This window comes from Ambystoma mexicanum, chromosome 5q (genome assembly GCF_040938575.1).
Source record: "Ambystoma mexicanum isolate Mex_15411 chromosome 5q, UKY_AmexF1_1, whole genome shotgun sequence".
Lineage (NCBI taxonomy): Eukaryota > Metazoa > Chordata > Amphibia > Caudata > Ambystomatidae > Ambystoma > Ambystoma mexicanum.
This window is the reverse complement of record NC_090933.1, coordinates 1,039,675,034-1,039,694,732: the sequence shown is the minus strand read 5'-3', so window position 1 is coordinate 1,039,694,732 and position 19,699 is coordinate 1,039,675,034.

The following is a 19,699-nucleotide window of genomic DNA, read 5'->3' as shown; positions in this document are numbered from 1 at the left end:
TTCTCCCCTCTGAACTTTGGGGCAGACTTCAATGCCAGGTGTAAATGTGCCAAATAGAGGTTGAAAAGGAGGGGTGTAAGAACCCACCCTTGTCTGAGCCTGGTGTTAGTTTGGTAGCTCTTGGACATGCACCCCTCCTGGGTCAGCCTTACCCTGACCAAAGTGTTACTGTACATTAATTTGATAAAGTACAGGAGAGAGGGATCTATACCCATGCTTTAAGTTTCAACCAGAGTTTTACACGGGAGAGATTATCAAAAGTTGCACAATATTCAACATAGCATAAGTATAAACATGACTCTGGGTTTTGATGTGTGTCAGATATTAAGGTTTGGAGAACCCAGATAGAGTGCGTTGTACTACAGCCCTTTCTAAACCCAGTATGTTGGATGTTCAAGAGGTTGTTTGCATCAGGGCATTTAGTTAACTTTTCCAATGACAGGCTTGCAAAGATGTTTGCGCTTGTGTCAAGCATCGCTAACAGCCTGTATGTAATTCATCGGACCTGAAATGGATGGCTTCTGTGCCAATTCTTATATCGAGTTTGAAGTGTGGCAATCTGTTTCCCTTTCTCCCGCTTTGATAAATGCCCTCCCCTCCTAATCCTGTGCACCACTGGTTGGGATTCTAGAGTTTCTTGGCGATAACCAGGTCGAAAGAAACACCCCTGCTTCCCAGTGATTTGTGTAGAACTAGATGTCTGCAGTGTTTAGGCCAGTAGGTATCTAGCATCTCCTTCAGATCTCAGTTACTACTGATTATAATGTCTTTAGGGGTTTGACTGCTCAGTACCGGAGAATAATTAAAACTATTGATGTTTGATGCAGGCCATACGATTCGATTGCCCTGTTAATTCACTACAACATTTGCACAGGGCTTTTCCCTGATTTTCAAATTGCACGTCATATTTAATGACGTTACGCGGGGGTGCTGACCCCCTCTGTCACCACACTGGTGGTGGCATGTGGACGAACCCCATACTGCTTCAAGTTGTGCTTGGGCCCGGCCTCTCCCTCCCACCCACCCCGCAGCATGGTAGATCAGGCTGGGCCGCTGGCGCCTGCGTGACCGACCTGTCCACCCGACCCGCATGCGTTCGGGGGATGCTCTTTGAAGCTCGGGTCCCGCAGACGGCCACAGAGGGTGCAAAAGGTCAGCTTCGAGGTGGGCGCGTGGCTCACTCCCGTTGCCACCATCCAGCAGGTGCGGCTACCTGGTTGATCCTGGCAGTAGCGTATGCTTGTCTCAAAGATTAAACCATGCATGTTTAAGACTTGTGTGCCCTGAGACCTATGGGTGAGTGGTGCGATATACAAATTGAAATAAATAAATATGGCGTGGTCACTCAATTCCATTGGTAGAATCACAAGCTCCTGGAAAAGCTCACAAATTTAAGGGTTGTCAAAAATAAAGTCAATACAACTATTATGTCACCATTACTCCATGTTGCATAAGAGTGCGGGCCCTTTTAGTGGGCACAGTTCAAGCTCAAGCAAAATGTCCAGCCATGTCTCTCCTCTTTTTTGGGACTTTTCTTTATCCGATTCACCTTGTGTGTTAGACATCATAAGCAGGCACACTGCCCTGTGAGCAATCAGCATTAAAATTCCCAGATATTATTATACCACCTCTAATTTTCCATAACTAGAGACTATGCAGAGCTCTGCCGATGCCACACACTCCAAATCTGCAGCCCCACCCTATACTGCTCCAACCAATGAAGTCCTCACACAGCTCTGCCAATGAACCTTACTGAAGACCTGCAACTCTACACCATACTGCTCACTAGAGTGTGATTCGGGTAAGTTTGAAATTTGCATTAAATAGCACATCAAATGCTATAAGATAAGTTTATTTAGTATTTTAATGTTTTATTAGTGTAATATAGTTAACATATAACTTTACACAACTATTAAAATATAATTACAATGGTAGAAACAATCATTATCAAACCATTGACATATAAAACACATCAATGTTGTTACCCAATTGTTATTTACAATTTCATCTGCTATAAATTATTTCTCAATTTAATTTCATTTCTCTTTTACCAAATAACATTGCTTACTTACAGCAATAATATGTGAAAATTGGTTACCCGCTAAATCTCGTTTCCACAAATCTTCTGTGGTACAAAATATAGTCTTTGGACAAATGTCACAAAATAATGTCCTCTCAAATGTACAAGCTTCCCACAGTGCAATAGGGGATGGTGAATGGGTTCTAATTGTCCTAGTTTCCCACACTCGCAGCAAACGATCCTTTCTGTAGCCAGTTCAGTGTGCAGACAAGTTAGCATAAAACAAGGCCATTGATTCAATCTCAACAGTAAAAAGACCATTCTAATCATTGGGGATGGCAACTTTAAAATGTATGGTTGTGGTTTTCCCAATAAGTATGTGCATGTAATCAATTCCTTGATTGTCTTTTAATGACCAAAGCTATCCAGGTTAATGATTAAATCCCAAATGCAGACTTTTTTTTATCAAACAGTTTCTGATAGTAATTTCTGCATTTCAATCAACTTTCATATGGATTTTATTCATGAAATCAATAGTGAATTTATAAAAGTCATTATGTGGGCCTGGAATAAGGCTTCTCACATTAAAGCATATATTAATTATCATATAATTTGAGAATTTTAATATACATTTTAATATACAGCATGAGCCTACTTATGGCAGCCATAGTGCTCATGGCTGCAATCCCCAACTCCAACCGTCTAAATTCCACCAGCACTGATTTGGTGATGCCCAGGAGATATTGTCATATTTTTTCTTCCAATCTATCAAGCCACTCATCATCTATATCAAGTCATGCTTAATATCCATAGTGTATCCCGGGCATGACACTATGTTTGTACACCAATAATAATCCCTTTGAGCTATATCCACTATGCCGGATTACATCATTTTTTATCAAGGCAATTTCAGTCATCACTTTTGTAGCACGATTCTTCCTAAATGTAACAGCATTGGTTGGCATTGAGAAAAGGACTTCTAAGTATTTAAATGCCATTACTCCTTTTACATATTGCTTCTAAAATATTAGGTATTCCACATTAGATCACTTGCCACTAGTAAAATACATTAACTTAATGTTTTCTGTGCTGACATTTAAGCCACGGTTATTGGAGAAACTGACCACTGCTTCTAACAATCTCTTTAAACCAACCAAAGTGAAGTGGGAGAATGGAAAAACAGGCTCCCGTCCTTACCCTCTCGCGCCTGGCCTAAAGGATCACGGCCCAGGCACCCGCCACGAGAAGAGTTTGCCCATCTACCAGACGACCAAATACCCTGGTACAGGAACATACGGATGTGTCCATCTGCCTACCCAACAGCACGCCCTGCCCATGCTGACACCTGCGGCACGGATCAACTAGACTAAAACCAACACGTCGCTAGAGATGCCATGACGACCTAGCCAACGATCAGCACACATGTGCAAATATACACACTGGACACTCCCGCACCAATCTACACGAAGAATATACTCAGTGCTATGACGTAGGCGACAGACATACTCACGGACGTGCATCTTTATTATTTTCCACATAGGCTCTCAAAATGCAGAAACGCAAGACGCTTCATGAACTCATCTAAAGAGCTTGCTTACGCTTCTCTTAAACCCAGGTGCCATAATGAGAAATATAACGAAGACATGATACTGGTCATAAGACAATATGTTACTATAACCTAAAGCGCCTGTGCACCAAATGGTTCCACCTATACACCAGGCCTAAGTAGGCCGCAAGCAAGAGCTCCCATGGACGTTAAAAGAACAAGAGTCAGGTTGCTGATCCTGCAGAATGAGCCCGGCGAGAGCAGACAGCCAAGGTCGTAATGTTGCAAACCCACATTCCGAAAGCAGACCATCAAGGGCACGATGTTGCAACCTCGCACGCCGCGCACCAACGTTAAAGTCACACCTGCAAAATTAAACCAGGCGCACAGTAGAAAAACAATATTAATGGTGCAAAGTCTGCCTCAAACACGGTCCCACCTCACGTGACCAAGCCGAACCTGACAGGATGCCAAGTCCAGGAGAAAGAAGGCGTCTGGATCCCTCGGTACAAGACACAGGCAGACACACTTAAAAGGCTCAATGGACATCTGCGACAGTGGGAGTAGTCGGCCTTCCAGCTCATGAATAAGTCCTCACATTGTCTGCACGTACTCATAGTGAAAAATTGTTGCAAATGACAGGTACACCGAGAGCTGGGAACAGCGATGGTCCCAAGCTGGGAAGCTCACGGGTGCACCAATCAGAACATGGGGCTCTTATCACTGACGCCATTAACATTGACCAATCATCAGTAGTCTTCATGTAACAATTCTCATGTATCTAATTGTAGGGACAACCCAGATATATCACCTGACTCACCCTTGTCCACTAATATTGTTCTCTATACGTATGCTATACTAACCCTACCACTCGAGCAACCAATTAAGAGTGGCAATAGGTTTTTTGTTAAACTTTCTATGGTGACGCAAGTAGCGCGTCATACTAAGGTAAAAAGGGCCTGCGAGCCCACGATTGTGTGTGTGTCAGGACGGATGGGTACGCTCCTTGACCCATCCCTGCCGTTTTTGTTTAATAAACAGCAGAGTCACCTTGCTTCTTGCGTGTGTCTCATGCTCTATCTCATCTGGGATATACGGGAGGAGTTGGGGCCTCCCTGCCCGGAGGACTGCGGACGGCCCGGCCGACCCCAGCAGAATTTCCCCCCGACAAGTTGGAGGCACTGCTGAGATCTGTTTAAGATCCGCCTTTTTTATTTTTTACTTTTTCCAGGCACTCCGGTTGCGAGGAGGCCCGGCGGCGCGGCCCCCTCTGCCGTCGCCCCCTTCTGAGGACTACAGGACCATCGCGGAGCTGCGAGAAGACCGGACAGCGCAATCCGGATATTGGCCCTCGGGAGCCGGTTGAGAAGTATCCCGCCCGCGGTTGGCGAGTGTCCAGACGTGGTCCAGACGAGGGGAGGTGACGAGCCGCTTGGAGGGGTGCACGCAGTCGAGCGGCCCCGCATCAAGAGAACTTGGTGAGCATGCCACGCACAACAAGCAATGTGAAATTGTGAGGGAGGGGGGAGGAGTTAAATAAGGGAGGCGGGAGGTGTTACACAGGTGCGCGGCGAAGGTTTGGGAATTTAGTGTTGGAAATGGAATGTATGGTAGCCGAACAAGTGCGAGGGCAGTCGGCTACGTTACGCGAAGGGAGGAGGCGGAGCACGAAAACATCACGTGCGGCCGCTCGTAGAGACTGATTGGCCTAGGTCGCGACTACGTGTAAGGGTGTGTGGGTGTGCGTGGTTTCCTACGATTTGGCATTTATTGATCAATGAGTAGATGAGGATCCCTATTGTTCGAGCAAGAAACTCGATAGGTAGATGACGTTTCCCTGTAGGCGGTAGCTAGGTAGTTGCCCAATACGGAAGATAATTGGCTGGTTAAGCCCTCCTGTGGAGGGACGTATCACACGCGAGGCGACGCAGCGTGCGCAGTCCGATTATATTATTGATTTGATTACCTTGTTCCAGGAGTGACAGGAAGACAGCTGTAGGGTTAACGGGGGTAGATTGAAAGTGCATTTTGAACTTAAAGAATATATGAAGAACTTATCAGTAGCTCGATGAGATCGGTGACGTCACCAGTAGGGCTTTCATAGGATATCCCGAGCCAAGGCATCTTCCATCCTGAGATTGGTGGGGAAGAGAACTGTGGTAAGGAAGTGGATCGGAGATAAACGGCAATGAGTTGATCGGGGAAAGGCGAAAAGGGGGAACGTGGCTGCGCACGGAGAACGCCGGCCACGGCCAGTGTAGAAGGGGGAGGAGCACGTGGAAATAGGACGACTGTATAAGAACGTCATAAGGGGTACGCAGCCGCAGGGGGCTACGTGCGCCTCGGCCGCAGGGGGCCGTAAGGGTGTTGTAAAAAAAAAAAAGTAAGACAGAAGGAAATATACAAATGTAACATACCATATTTTCTATAATTTTTCTTAGCGGACTATCGTAAGTCCCCAAACTTACGGGGCCAGGTAAGCGATATAAGGCTGTATATTGTAAACTGCTAATGAGATAAACTGCTACCAGATAGGGGAAGGGTAACAAGTGGAGCGCTACTATGTCATACGGGGCAGGATCGGGAGGGTGGGGGAACACACTCACTACCCCACTACAACACATCTGCACAACACTGCCACCCCATAGGGAGAAACTGATTAAATATAGCATAGAATGGACCCAGGGGACGGATAACAAGATGCTAACACCGTGGCCGCCTAATGGTAGCTTCGATCGATATGTCCAACATTCATTATTAAACCATCTGCACAATACATATAAAGGGAAGAAGTTGGCAAACCATGTGGAGGTGTTTAACTTATGGAGGATGTTCCAGGGGTCCCGACCAGGACCAATTGGAATGTTCACTATGGGGGAAATACCGGAAGAAAAAGAGATTAAGGAGGGAGGAGAGGATGGGAAAAAGGGGAGTGAGGACCCAAAGAACACGGGGAACCGAGGAGAGGGAGGAGAAAAGAATAATAAAACAGATGAGATAAAAATAGGAACAGAGCAACGAGATACCCATAGCAAAGGGGGTGAAAACAGAGGGAGGGGGGTTGTACCCTTTAAGAGAACTAGAAGAAATAGAAAGAGGACAGTTAAGGGCGGCTGAGGGATACTCGAACCCGGCATACAGCCCTCCACCATATGTGGCTCATAGGAAGATGCCAGCAGGGGAGGGGAGGACTGGAGAAAACCAGACTGTGGAAATAGGAAACGATGAGTGGGTAGCTGCACAGATATTATTAAAATTGCGGGGTTCATTAACAGGAGAAGAGAAGGAGGTAGTAAAGAAAACAGATGAGGATAATGCCAGGGATAGTGAAATGAGGGGAGAAGAGCTGTTACGACAACAGGAAGAGATTTTGGAGGAACGACTAGCAAAATTAAGGGATGAGCAGAATGAATTGATCAAGCAGCTTGAAAGGGAGGCGAAAGAGAGAGCGAGGAAAAGGAAAGAAGGTAAGAACGAATTGGAAAAAATACGGGAACGAACGGAGGAGCAAAGGAGAGAAGCCGAAAGGGTAAAAGCAGCAGCAGAAAGGGTATCAAGAGTAGTACTGCGAGAAAAGAAAAGGGAAGAAGAAGAAAAAGAAAAAGAAATGGCAATGTGGAAGAGGAGATTACTATCAGAAACAACTAAGAAATATGAAGAAGGGAGGGTGATAGAGAGTATAGTAGAAAGAGAAAGGATGAAATGGGAAAGGAAGAAGGAGGATGAAAGAATATTAGAAAAGATGAGAAGTGAAGTGATGGAGGAATTAAAAAGGAAAAGGGAGGAAAATAGTAGGGAGATGGAGGAGAGAAATGAAGGAGAAAGAGAAGATAGGAGTAGGGAGAGTGGAGAATGGGGGAATGTATATAGAAACACAGAAGTAGCCACAACATCAGCACAAAGGGGAGTGGTTGATAAAGGAGAAACAAGAGAACTGGACCTAATAGATTTACAAACAGTAACGATCAAGGGGAAAAAGACCGAGTGGGGGTTGCCGTTTATGACTGACTTTTGCAGTGAGGAAGAAGAAGGAGTGGAGAAAGAAGGAAGTAACAGTGAAAGGGAAAGTCTAGATAAACTATACATCACCCGAACCAACACAGACTCACCATGGATCAGTAGGAGAATGGATGAACTGGAGAGAAGTGAGGAGGGAGAGCTAGGAATAGTGGAAAGACAAACACATGAAGCCGCACCATCCCCATCCCCATCACGCCCTCCCCCATTGCACCCTACATGCTCAACCACCTCACGCTTGTTACGCAAAATAAAACTCGCGCCCTTCACAGAAGAATTGACACCCTATGCATATCGGCTTAGAAACCTCCCTAGTCGCAGGCAGGAACGATGAATAAACATGCCCACATTAAACACAGGAAAAAATGTAGAAGAAAAAGTTACGAGCAGGGGAAATACGGACGAAATTGAAGATGTAAAAGAAAGGAAAGAGGAGGAAGGGTGTGAGGACTCGGTATTATGGAACACAATGGGTGAAACGAGACATAACTTGATGCCACTTTTAGAGAGAGGAGGGGTTAGACCGCAGTATGTCCCTTGGAAGCATACCGATAAAGAAAATATAAAATGCAGGCTCCCATCATTGAGTGGAGGTGCGGGTAAGTGGATATATGAAATGGAAAAACACACCGCAGGACAGAAACTAGCAGTAGGAGATGTAAAGGGCCTGTTAATATCAATATTAGGGGATAGAGCGGATGACATTTGGAAGAGAGCGGGATTCCATGGGGTAACAATAACAAACACATCGCACGATGGGGCACCATTCGCAAACTGCAGACATGCACTATGGCAGGCACTGAGGGTACAGTACCCAGACACATCAGACATAGTAGCAATTACCTCTCGCAAGATGCGTGAGAATGAAGATCCTGTTGATTATATCCAGGAGATCCAAGAGAAGTGGCGCATGGAAACGAGGGAGCAATGGGATAAAACACCAGCAATATTCTATCATATACTAGTACAAGGGCTCCCAGAAGGAGTTCAGAAACAACTAAAGAAAGTAGTGGGAATGGAAGCAAAACCATGGCCAGAAATACAACTTACTATAGTGCATCATTGCAGGACATGGCAAGGTAAAATGAAACAAAAGGAAGAGGACAGGAAAACGGAAGAGGCTAAACTAGTACAGAAAAAACTTACTAAGTATACAATGGAAGGGGCACTAATAACTACGCCCACAACAATGACCCAAAGCCCCACACAAGTAGTGGCTGCACAAGATTCCGCCCAAATACCACCTTCACAGACTGTAACACAACAGGCGCCGCCAATACAACCATACATGACCAACAAAGGAGGTGGACATACGATGGCAGGAGCTGGGTATTATAATTATAACAGGGGGAGAGGAGGATTTATGAGAGGGAGAGGATACGGATATAACACCCAACAACAGGTGGGAGGATTTAGAAACCCCTACCCCACAGGGCAACCAGTATACCAGGACAACACAGGGAGCTTTCCATGGCAAAGTAGGGAACCGCCGGTGTGTTGGAGTTGTGGACTATTAGGACACATGTCACGCACGTGTAGAGTTAGACCAGGTATACCATCATGGAGTGAACAGGGACAACCAAGGCCCTCACAGGAACAGCAGGGCCTACAGCAACAGCAGACGTTGCAATAGGGAAATGAACAACAACCACAATTAAGACAACAACAGCCACAGACGTATTCGCTGCCACAACAACAGGTAGCGATGACACAGCAACCCCAAGCACAACAAACACAACTGGGTAGGGTGACGGTCTTGGGACACAACCCTTACACAGGAAATGGCCAATCATTGTACCCTCAATAGGACAGCCCATAGACGGCCTTGGTGTGTCCCATCCTGTCAGTAACACCTAATAGTGCGGAGGAGCCACGCATAGAGGTAACGATAGGTGACAAAAAATTATCATTCCTTGTTGACACCGGGGCAACCCGGTCTTGCATAAGGGAAGGTAAATTTAACATGTCAGGCGAAGCCATGAACACCCAAGGATTCTCTGGGGCTAGAGGGTTGGTTCCCTTTACTGATAACATTCCCTTATCTATTGGAGATTATGATCTGTCAGTTCCACTTTTATATTATAGTGCGTCACCAGTAAATATACTGGGGAGAGACATAATGAACAGGTTGAATATGACGATCTCCTTTACTGAGGACGGCATAATTTGCTCTACTCCAGGGATTAACATGCTCACAGCACGACAGATTATGCAAGCATACTGCGGACAGACAGCGATTAGGGCGGAGCCAGTAGATGGCGAACTATTCCAGTATGGAACAGATATGGCAATTGCATGGGTGCCAGGGATAGAAGGTAAAATATGGAGGAGGCCAGCAACCTATCTGTTCAGACCAGAAACACCTGTTAATGAACTAGAAGGAAAGTTGATCTTAATGGACATTGAGAGCATTATTGCAACAGCTGACTACATTGCTGTACATGCCCAAGACAAAGAAGGAAGAGCATGGAGGGCCGTGATAGCATTAGCAGAAGGATGTAGGCTCAACCAGGTGTCAGATGAGGAGCTGTTCTCAGATGAAAAGGAAGAAGGTGAAATGGTGTTTATGATGAGTGTGGACATATGGCTAAGAGTGGCGTACAAACAAGTAGCACAGAAAATTGCAATGGCACTTGAGGCACCCGCATGCACCCCAGTCCCCTTCTTTAAGGAGGATATGTCAAAGGTACCCAAATCATTGTGGACTACTGGCCCCTATGACGTGGGGTGCATAAAATGTATAGGGGGAGTAAGGATAAAATTGAAAAAAAGGTGCAATACTCCCCAGAGTAAAACAGTACCCACTATCAAAAGAGGCAGATGAGGGTATATATGAAACCATAACGGCCCTTATAAATAATGGCATATTGGTCCCCTCGGAATCAACTTGCAACACGGCTGTGTACCCAGTGCGCAAGGCTAAAGGGGGGTCTTGGCGCTTCATACAGGACCTCAGGCCCTTGAACAACATAGTAGAAGCGGAATATCCCGTAGCAGCAAACCCGGCCACGATATTGTGTGGCATTCCAGCAGAGGCATCACGATTTACAGTGATCGACCTTAAAAATGCTTTTTTCTCAATACCATTACACCCAGACTCACAAGATCTGACGAGCTTCACTTACAGAAACACAAAGTGGAAACACACTAGATTGCCACAAGGGTATTGCGAATCACCCTCAATTTTCAATAGAGTGATACAGATGGATTTGGGTAACATTGAAGTGGAAAGCACAGTGTTGCAGAATGTGGATGACATAATAATTTGCAGCACGAACGAAAGGACATGCAGAGAGGACTCCTTAAAGATGTTGACAATATTGGCTGAAAAAGGTTACAAGGTAGACATGGAAAAGATACAGTACTGTCAAGAACAGGTACTTTACATTGGTCAACTTATATCCCAACATGGAAGAAAGATTGCACCACAAAAAACACAGGCCATTTCAAACACTCCAATGCCACAAACTGTGAGGGAACTGCAGCAGTTCCTGGGGCTGTGCAACTACTGTAGAGCATGGGTGTTTGATTACAGCTCGTACATAGGACCCCTGCTTGAGGCGTTGAGGGAAGCTAATAAAGGGGAGAAAAAGCTGGGGTGGACAATGGAAATGAAAGAGGCTTTTGGTTAATTGAAAGATGCGATATCAACTGCTCCAGTGCTGGCATCCCCAGACTATGAGAGACAATTTTTTATATTCTCACACTGCGACTCAGCAGTAATGAAAGCAGTGTTGGCTCAAAAAACAAGCATGGGCTACAAACCAGTAGCATTTTACAGCGGCCACTTAGATCCTGTGATGTTAGGTCACTTCCCTTGTGAACAAGGTCTCGCCGCAGCTGATTTTGCAGTGGAAAAGGCATCAGCAATCACCATGGGGTGCCCAACTACCTTGTTTGTGGAGCATGCCCTATTTGCGATATTGAATAAACCTAAGTCCACCCTAACCACGCAGAGAGCATCAGGTTATGAGATCATTTTATCAAGAGCTGAACTATCAATTGTTAGATGTAGCACGGTCAACCCTGCAAGGTTCATAGCAGAAGTAATTGAAGAGGGAGATTATGCCCATGACTGTACGGAAATAACTGAAATGTACTCATGTACTAGAAAGGTTGAAGAAAACGCACTGGAGGGTGGTGAGCTCTTATTTATTGATGGGTCATCAACTATCGATCAAGGGGATGGTATAAGGAGAACTGGGGCAGCAGTGGTAAAAATGATGGAGGTACCGGTGTGTGTGGCAATAAAATGTGTACGATTACCACAGCATCAAGCAGCGGAGCTAGTTGCACTGATCTTGGCGTTGAAGGAAAGCTTTGAGAAACGAGTGACCATATACTCCGACAGCGCATATGTTACATCCACTGTCCACTCAGGGCTGTCGAAATGGAGAAGAAGAGGGTTTAGGAGAGCTGATGGCACTCCAGTGCAACATGCTCTCTTATTGGCTGAACTAATTGAAGTAATAAATGACCCCCAAGAATTAGCTTTAGTAAAATGCACCGCACACACCAATGGTGAAGATCACGTCTCGAAGGGGAATGCAGCAGCAGACGCACATGCGAAGTATGCTGCATACTTTAGTGAGATATGGAACCCCCCAGAGTCACAGAAAGGGAGAGGGAGGGGAATAGCTAAAGAGATGTTGATAAGAGAAGGGTACACCCATCTCCCAGCCACGCAGATTATGGAGCTACAAGCGGCTGCACCAATGGACGAAAAAGAAATATGGGTAAAAAGAGGATGCACAATGTCACCAACTGACGCACTATGGCGCCAGGGTGGCACTGGAAAAGTTGTAATACCATTGGCACTTTTGGACACTGCCCTGAGCCAACTACATCATCCAGCCCACACAGGCAAGGAAGTAATTGCAGCACGAATTAGGGAAGACTGGTTCTGCCCCGAGCTAAATTCTCATGTGTCAAACTTTATCAGTAATTGTCTCACATGTCAACAGTTTACGGCCGGCCATACTCTAAAGGTGGTAAGAGGTACTATACCCCGGCCAGAGGGACCTTTCCGGCATCTCCATATTGATTATGTTGATATGATCAATATATGTCAAGGAAATAGGTATATGATCGTAGTGGTATGTCCATTCTCTAGGTGGATTGAGGCAGGGCCCTGTTCACACCCAGATGCATTTAGAGCAGCTAAATTCCTAGTGAGGGAGGTCTTCCCAAGATGGGGAGTGTGCGAGGTGTTAAGGTCAGACAATGGCCCACATTTTGCAAACGAAATGTTCCAGCACATTACATCCTTGCTGAACATAAAGCATAAATTTGCATGTGCATACCACCCACAGGCCAATGGTGTATGTGAACGCCTGAATGGCCTATTAAAGGAGGCAATCGCAAAGATACAGCAAGCAACAAAGAAGAGTTGGTTATATTGCCTTCCATTAGCCCTATTCGAGCTAAGGAATAGACCAGGGTCCGACCACCACCTCACCCCACACGAGGTGGTTACCGGTCATCAAATGCGCCTTCCCCTAACGCCAACATCAAGAGCATTTACCGACAACGAAAGCACAGCAAGTGTTTTTGGTGATGAAATGTACCAATATGTGTCTTCTTTGATTACTAGTGTAGTGTTTGTGTCTCAACAGCTCGAGCGCACACGGGGCGGGTCTAACAGCAATCAACAAGAAGACGCGGATAAAGAATTGGAAAAAGAAAGACTGTGTAAAGTTGCTAAAGGTGGCCACGTACTACTTCGCAATTTCAATAGGAAGTGGAACAGTCCGCGATTTACTGGCCCCCATCTAGTAGAGGAGGTATCAACGAGAGCAGTAAAGCTACAGGATAAGCGCGCCTGGATTCACCTACACAATGTAAAGATCTACAAACTCCAGACCCGCCCCAGCGCCACCGACAGGTCTGTTGGAAGAACAACAACAACATCGCCGACAGAGGAAGAGAGTTCTATCACAGCCAACGACCCAAGTGTTCCCATACCCTGTCACTCTCCAGATTCCCCAGAGACAATAACTAAAGAAGAAAAGGGTGATCCCCATACTGCCCACCCCATGGTCACACGCTCAAAGAGTAAAACTACTTCCGCCAATTGAGCCCAAACCCCCTGCCCATTGACCCCTACCCCCACTACGAGTAATAACTGTACTAAAGGACATTGTATTGCACGAGTACACATGTAAACACGTGAATGCTTTCTTTTCTTTTCTCTCGCACATGCAGGAACTGCGTATTATTGTACTGCTAAGAAATAGATAACTAACAAATTCATTGCCCAGGAGTAGATGGTACCCCCAGACGATTACTACCCAGAAGAATTGTCGCACCAATTTGTATATGAAATAAAAAGGCCAACGTACCTGAAAAAGAGAAGGGTACGTGTGTACTACACAGCATTCCTCTTGGCCATAGAACACTCAATGCCCCACCTCCACCCATACCTGCCTGCCCTAAGAGATAGGTCGCTTAGATTGGCGTGGGAACAGCTCTTCACCTGGGCACTGAATGACTACCTGATAGGGAGAGCTTAAACAACAACAACTAACATTTAATAACCAGCATATTGAGAATTTTCAGGCGGGAAACTTTAACGTTGCAAAAATACGCTGCCGGACCGCAGCAAGGTAAGAGCAAAAATGCCGGTGAAATTAGCATATGTAATAAAAATAATAGGGATTTTGATGATCACCGGGTTCTTGGCTGCCTCTGTATGGCAGTACAGCTGTGCTATCAATATTACTGCTGTCCCCAAACCTAATACACCCCCATCCCCAGCTGCAAAAGGTGTTACGTCAGGTGATACTAGTAAAATTATACACAAGCAAAATAGAGTTCAACGCAGCACATACTCAGATAATAAAGGTATTGATAATTATATCCAAGATTCAGCACACGTCTCAAACAACATATGGTACCAACACATGACCCGCATTGGTAAGCAGACAGACAGCTGCTACGTTTGCTCATTAATACCATACGCCATGAGCACTTCCCGAACATTTGTTGCCACAGAAATAGATGAAAAGACAGCACGATGCATTATATACTTGGCACTGTTCCAAACGAAAGGAAGGTTTCAAGGGACAGTGGTGCATATGGTGTGGAAAACACGAGATTCATACCCATACGAAAACAACTTCCTCAAGACCTATTTGAGTTACCACAAGAGCAGTTTACATGCTGAAGCATTCAGATACATAACAAGTGGTCCTGCAAAAGGGGAAACAAAGAAAGTAACATTGCAGTATTTGCCATGTGATTGGTATGCCACTGAAGTTCCTGGTAAACTAGGATGCTGGGAGAGGCCACTGGTGACGATAACGGGGAAGGTGTACTTGGATAACAATTGGGAGATAGGAGTGATTGGAAGCAACATGGTGACAAAGGAAACTATCTCAATTATCGAGGCACACAACCACAGATGTTGGACGACTTGGATCAAGTACGTACCAATGCTCACATGGATAGAGACGGATGAAGACCCAATAACAATACTGCCGCTGACTGCGCCTAAGGTATGCTACCAACATAAAGGAGAAGTGGACGTAGAATACAACACCAATTGTGCCAACGTGATGGAGTTACCTGATGGGGGAGCAGGAACAGCAGTAATAATGGACCATTACTGGGCCTGTGGAGAAAAGGCATACCACACACTGCCCCCTCTGTGGAATGGTGTATGCACGATGGTGCACGTCAATGTACCGTCACTAGTGGTACCCAAGAAGCATGTGAATGTGGCGAGCTTTCCCAAAATGGATGAAGGGGACAAGAGAAAGAAGAGATCTGCACCACCTCAGGAGGAGCAAGGGAACAGGACCAACGGTAACAATACCGTCCTAAATAGAAGGAAAAGACAAGGAGAACCTCTGACTGGAAATTACCTATGGGGAAGGTCGGAAACGGCCCTCACTTCAATTCCGCCAGAACACAGACTATTCAGCAGAGCAGCAATGTTCTTCTCTTCAATAATCCATCCAGGACTGCAGGCTTACGCAAACGCAAAATGGCTCCAGATAACTAGATGGGAACTAATGATGACCATCAATTCTACAGTAAATGGATTCAACGCAATAAAAGAGGAGTTGCGAGCTGTAAGGATGGTAGCACTCCAGAACAGATATGTATTGGACCTCCTCACAGCCATGGAAGGAGGAGTATGCGCAAAGATAGGATAGTTGGTTGTAGTATTTTGGCTGGAGCTACACTGATCATAATAAGATTTTGGAAGGCCCGGAAGGCACGCACCACTGACGAGTTGTTTGAAATGGTCGGTATGCACCCCTTGATGCCAGCAGATGACGGCCAACACGCAGGCATAATAATACAAGAGAGGGAGAAGCTGCGAAACTAGATCATCACCAACCATCTGGACCCACCCTCAGTGAAGATCGAGAACCCAAGAAACCCCAGGAGTTACATAGGGAAATGGGTATACTGTACTCCTGGAGGAACCTGTGAATATATGTATTGGTCATTTGAAGATCATGTTAACCACTATGGACATCTAGGAGGAATAACTAAAATATGGAGAGTAAGAGGTGATAACGAAAAAGATATGTTTGTGGTCGACAAGTCGACCAGAGGGGGGACTGAAGTGGGAGAATGGAAAAACAGGCTCCTGTCCTTACCCTCTCGCGCCTGGCCTAAAGGATCACGGCCCAGGCACCCACCACGAGAAGAGTTTGCCCATCTACCAGACGACCAAATACCCTGGTACAGGAACATACGGATGTGTCCATCTGCCTGCCCAACAGCACGCCCTGCCCATGCTGACACCTGCGGCACGGATCAACTAGACTAAAACCAACACGTCGCTAGAGATGCCATGACGACCTAGCCAACGATCAGCACACCTGTGCAAATATACACACTGGACACTCCCGCACCAATCTACACGAAGAATATACTCAGTGCTATGACGTAGGCGACAGACATACTCACGGACGTGCATCTTTATTATTTTCCACATAGGCTCTCAAAATGCAGAAACGCAAGACGCTTCATGAACTCATCTAATGAGCTTGCTTACGCTTCTCTTAAACCCAGGTTCCATAATGAGAAATATAACGAAGACATGATACTGGTCATAAGACAATATGTTACTATAACCTAAAGCGCCTGTGCACCAAATGGTTCCACCTATACACCAGGCCTAAGTAGGCCGCAAGCAAGAGCTCCCATGGACGTTAAAAAGAACAAGAGTCAGGTTGCTGATCCTGCAGAATGAGCCCGGCGAGAGCAGACAGCCAAGGTCGTAATGTTGCAAACCCACATTCCGAAAGCAGACCATCAAGGGCACGATGTTGCAACCTCGCACGCCGCGCACCAACGTTAAAGTCACACCTGCAAAATTAAACCAGGCGCACAGTAGAAAAACAATATTAATGGTGCAAAGTCTGCCTCAAACACGGTCCCACCTCACGTGACCAAGCCGAACATGACAGGATGCCAAGTCCAGGAGAAAGAAGGCGTCTGGATCCCTCGGTACAAGACACAGGCAGACACACTTAAAAGGCTCAATGGACATCTGCGACAGTGGGAGTAGTCGGCCTTCCAGCTCATGAATAAGTCCTCACATTGTCTGCACGTACTCATAGTGAAACATTGTTGCAAATGACAGGTACACCGAGAGCTGGGAACAGCGATGGTCCCAAGCTGGGAAGCTCACGGGTGCACCAATCAGAACATGGGGCTCTTATCACTGACGCCATTAACATTGACCAATCATCAGTAGTCTTCATGTGACAATTCTCATGTATCTAATTGTAGGGACAACCCAGATATATCACCTGACTCACCCTTGGCCACTAATATTGTTCTCTATACATATGCTATACTAACCCTACCACTCGAGCAACCAATTAAGAGTGGCAATAGGTTTTTTGTTAAACTTTCTACGGTGATGCAAGTAGCGCGTCATACTAAGGTAAAAAGGGCCTGCGAGCCCACGATTGTGTGTGTGTCAGGACGGACGTGTACGCTCCTTGACCCATCCCTGCCATTTTTGTTTAATAAACAGCAGAGTCACCTTGCTTCTTGCGTGTGTCTCATGCTCTTTCTCATCTGGGATATACGGGAGGAGTTGGGGCCTCCCTGCCCGGAGGTCTGCGGACGGCCCGGCCGACCCCGGCAGAATTTGCCCCCCGACAAAAGTATCATCCATAACCACCAGATCATCCGCATAACTCATACTACAGATGTGCCGCCTACCTAATCTAGGTGGAAAATTGTTGATGTTACTTATCACTTTACAAAGATCCACAATGTAGATCTTAAGCATGATTTGCGCAAGCGCACAGCCCTTTTTTTAGTCCCTTATTGTTGCCTATATTAGTGCAAAAACTGCCCTAGTACAAAAAAGATAAATGTTCTCTGTATTTTTGCACCAGGTCAAAGTTTGTGCTAGTGCTAATATGGATTGGTATTAGCACTAGGGCAAGCTTTGCCCCTGTGCAAGAATGCATCGAAAATATATCTTTTTTGCACAAGGGCAATTTTTGCCTAGGTGCTTATACCATGCCAAACTGCACTCGTCATGGTGCTATGGTTTTCTAATGTGTCCCAGCGTTTTGGAAATAGGGCACACTTTGTCCTAGTGCTACTACTGTGCAACTTTGCACTTGGAGAATATTGCTTATGCATATTGTAACATTGTGAAGACAAAACTCTGCACTCCTCTTTAAAACTCCACTATTCTGTAATGCTCGCTGAATGATTTCTTTTAAATGATTCCCTGCTGCGGTTCATGTAACACATTTTGTTTTTCTTGCTCCAGTGCACTTTATTGACTCATCTGGATTACTTTTTATTATGGATTTTTGGGGTCTTACCCCTAATAGTCTCCACCATTTTTATGATTCCTTCGTTCGGTTTATTATCATTAAACATTAATGCCAGACATGGTTCTTTTTGCCACTGAGCTTGTTTATTGGGTGATCAGATTGTCTTGGATTAAGGAGTAAAAGGAACACATTGTATGTGAAATTTATGTTGCACATTACACTGGGTGTTTGCCTGTGAATTCAGTCGACCATAGTGTGAACATGATATGATATGTCTGTACATTACATTGCAGGACAATAACAGTTGCTGATGGCTCATAGTGTAGCATCATCTAGAACAGGTAGTTTGTGCAGGGTGTGGAGTATTGTGTGTTTTGCTGTATAAAATACTGTTACTTTCTTGTTTGCCAGGAAGCAACTAAATAGTGGCTTTGTGATACATTGTATGCAGCGTGACAAAACCAATTCTATCTGAAAACTTGATTGAAAGGTCTCATGATAAACATCTTTAAGGTTCCTTTGCAAATGGCCTTGATTAAGGGACAGAAATTTCACAAGTTTAGTTGGTCAGTGGCCAGTGTGTGGTGAAGCAAATACTTTGGATTCATTTCTTCCAGTATTTGCCAGTGATTCTTCGTAGCACCCCGGCAGGAACAGAGGAAGGGAGGCGAGGGGAGACTGATCATTCACAACTTTGGTATATCACAGAAAGGTTAAGTGCTGAAAGGTGGGGGAGGGAAGGCTAATGAGAACTGCCAGGGTACTTGGCACAACAATGGCAGGGAGTGCAACACCTAGCACTGCAGTACATATAAGTGCAAGGCATTACAAGAGCAAAAGTCAGGAGTGGCAACATACAGAATGTGGCATGCTGATGCAAGCTTTAATGGCAGTAATAACAGGCTGATATTGTCTCTCCTGACCTGATTAAAGGTAGGGTAGTAGATGGCATTCAAACGTCCTCTTAGAAAGATGAGACTTGAGTCATTTTCTGAAAAGCTGGTTGTTTTATTATTTATTTATTTCCAGTTCTTCACCTAGAGTGGGCCCCTCTTTTAATAAGGCTGGCTAAGCAGGAGGAGGAGGAGGCATATAGGTGTGCCGCATCCGGAAGGCTCCACCCCCCCCCCCGCCCCGACAGTCCCATCTAGCGAGCAGTACTCCCTCAAATGGTCTTAAGGATTTTATTAAGAAGAGCTATAACTATCTTCACTACTGTCTGTGAAAGTCCAGGTTCCCTGGAAACATAGCTTGTCATAACAAGTGAAAAAAATGCAACAATTATTTAGCTATTCATTTCTGAAAAAGACCAGATCTGTTCGAGTTAGTGAAGCCAGGAGTTTCTTGGAT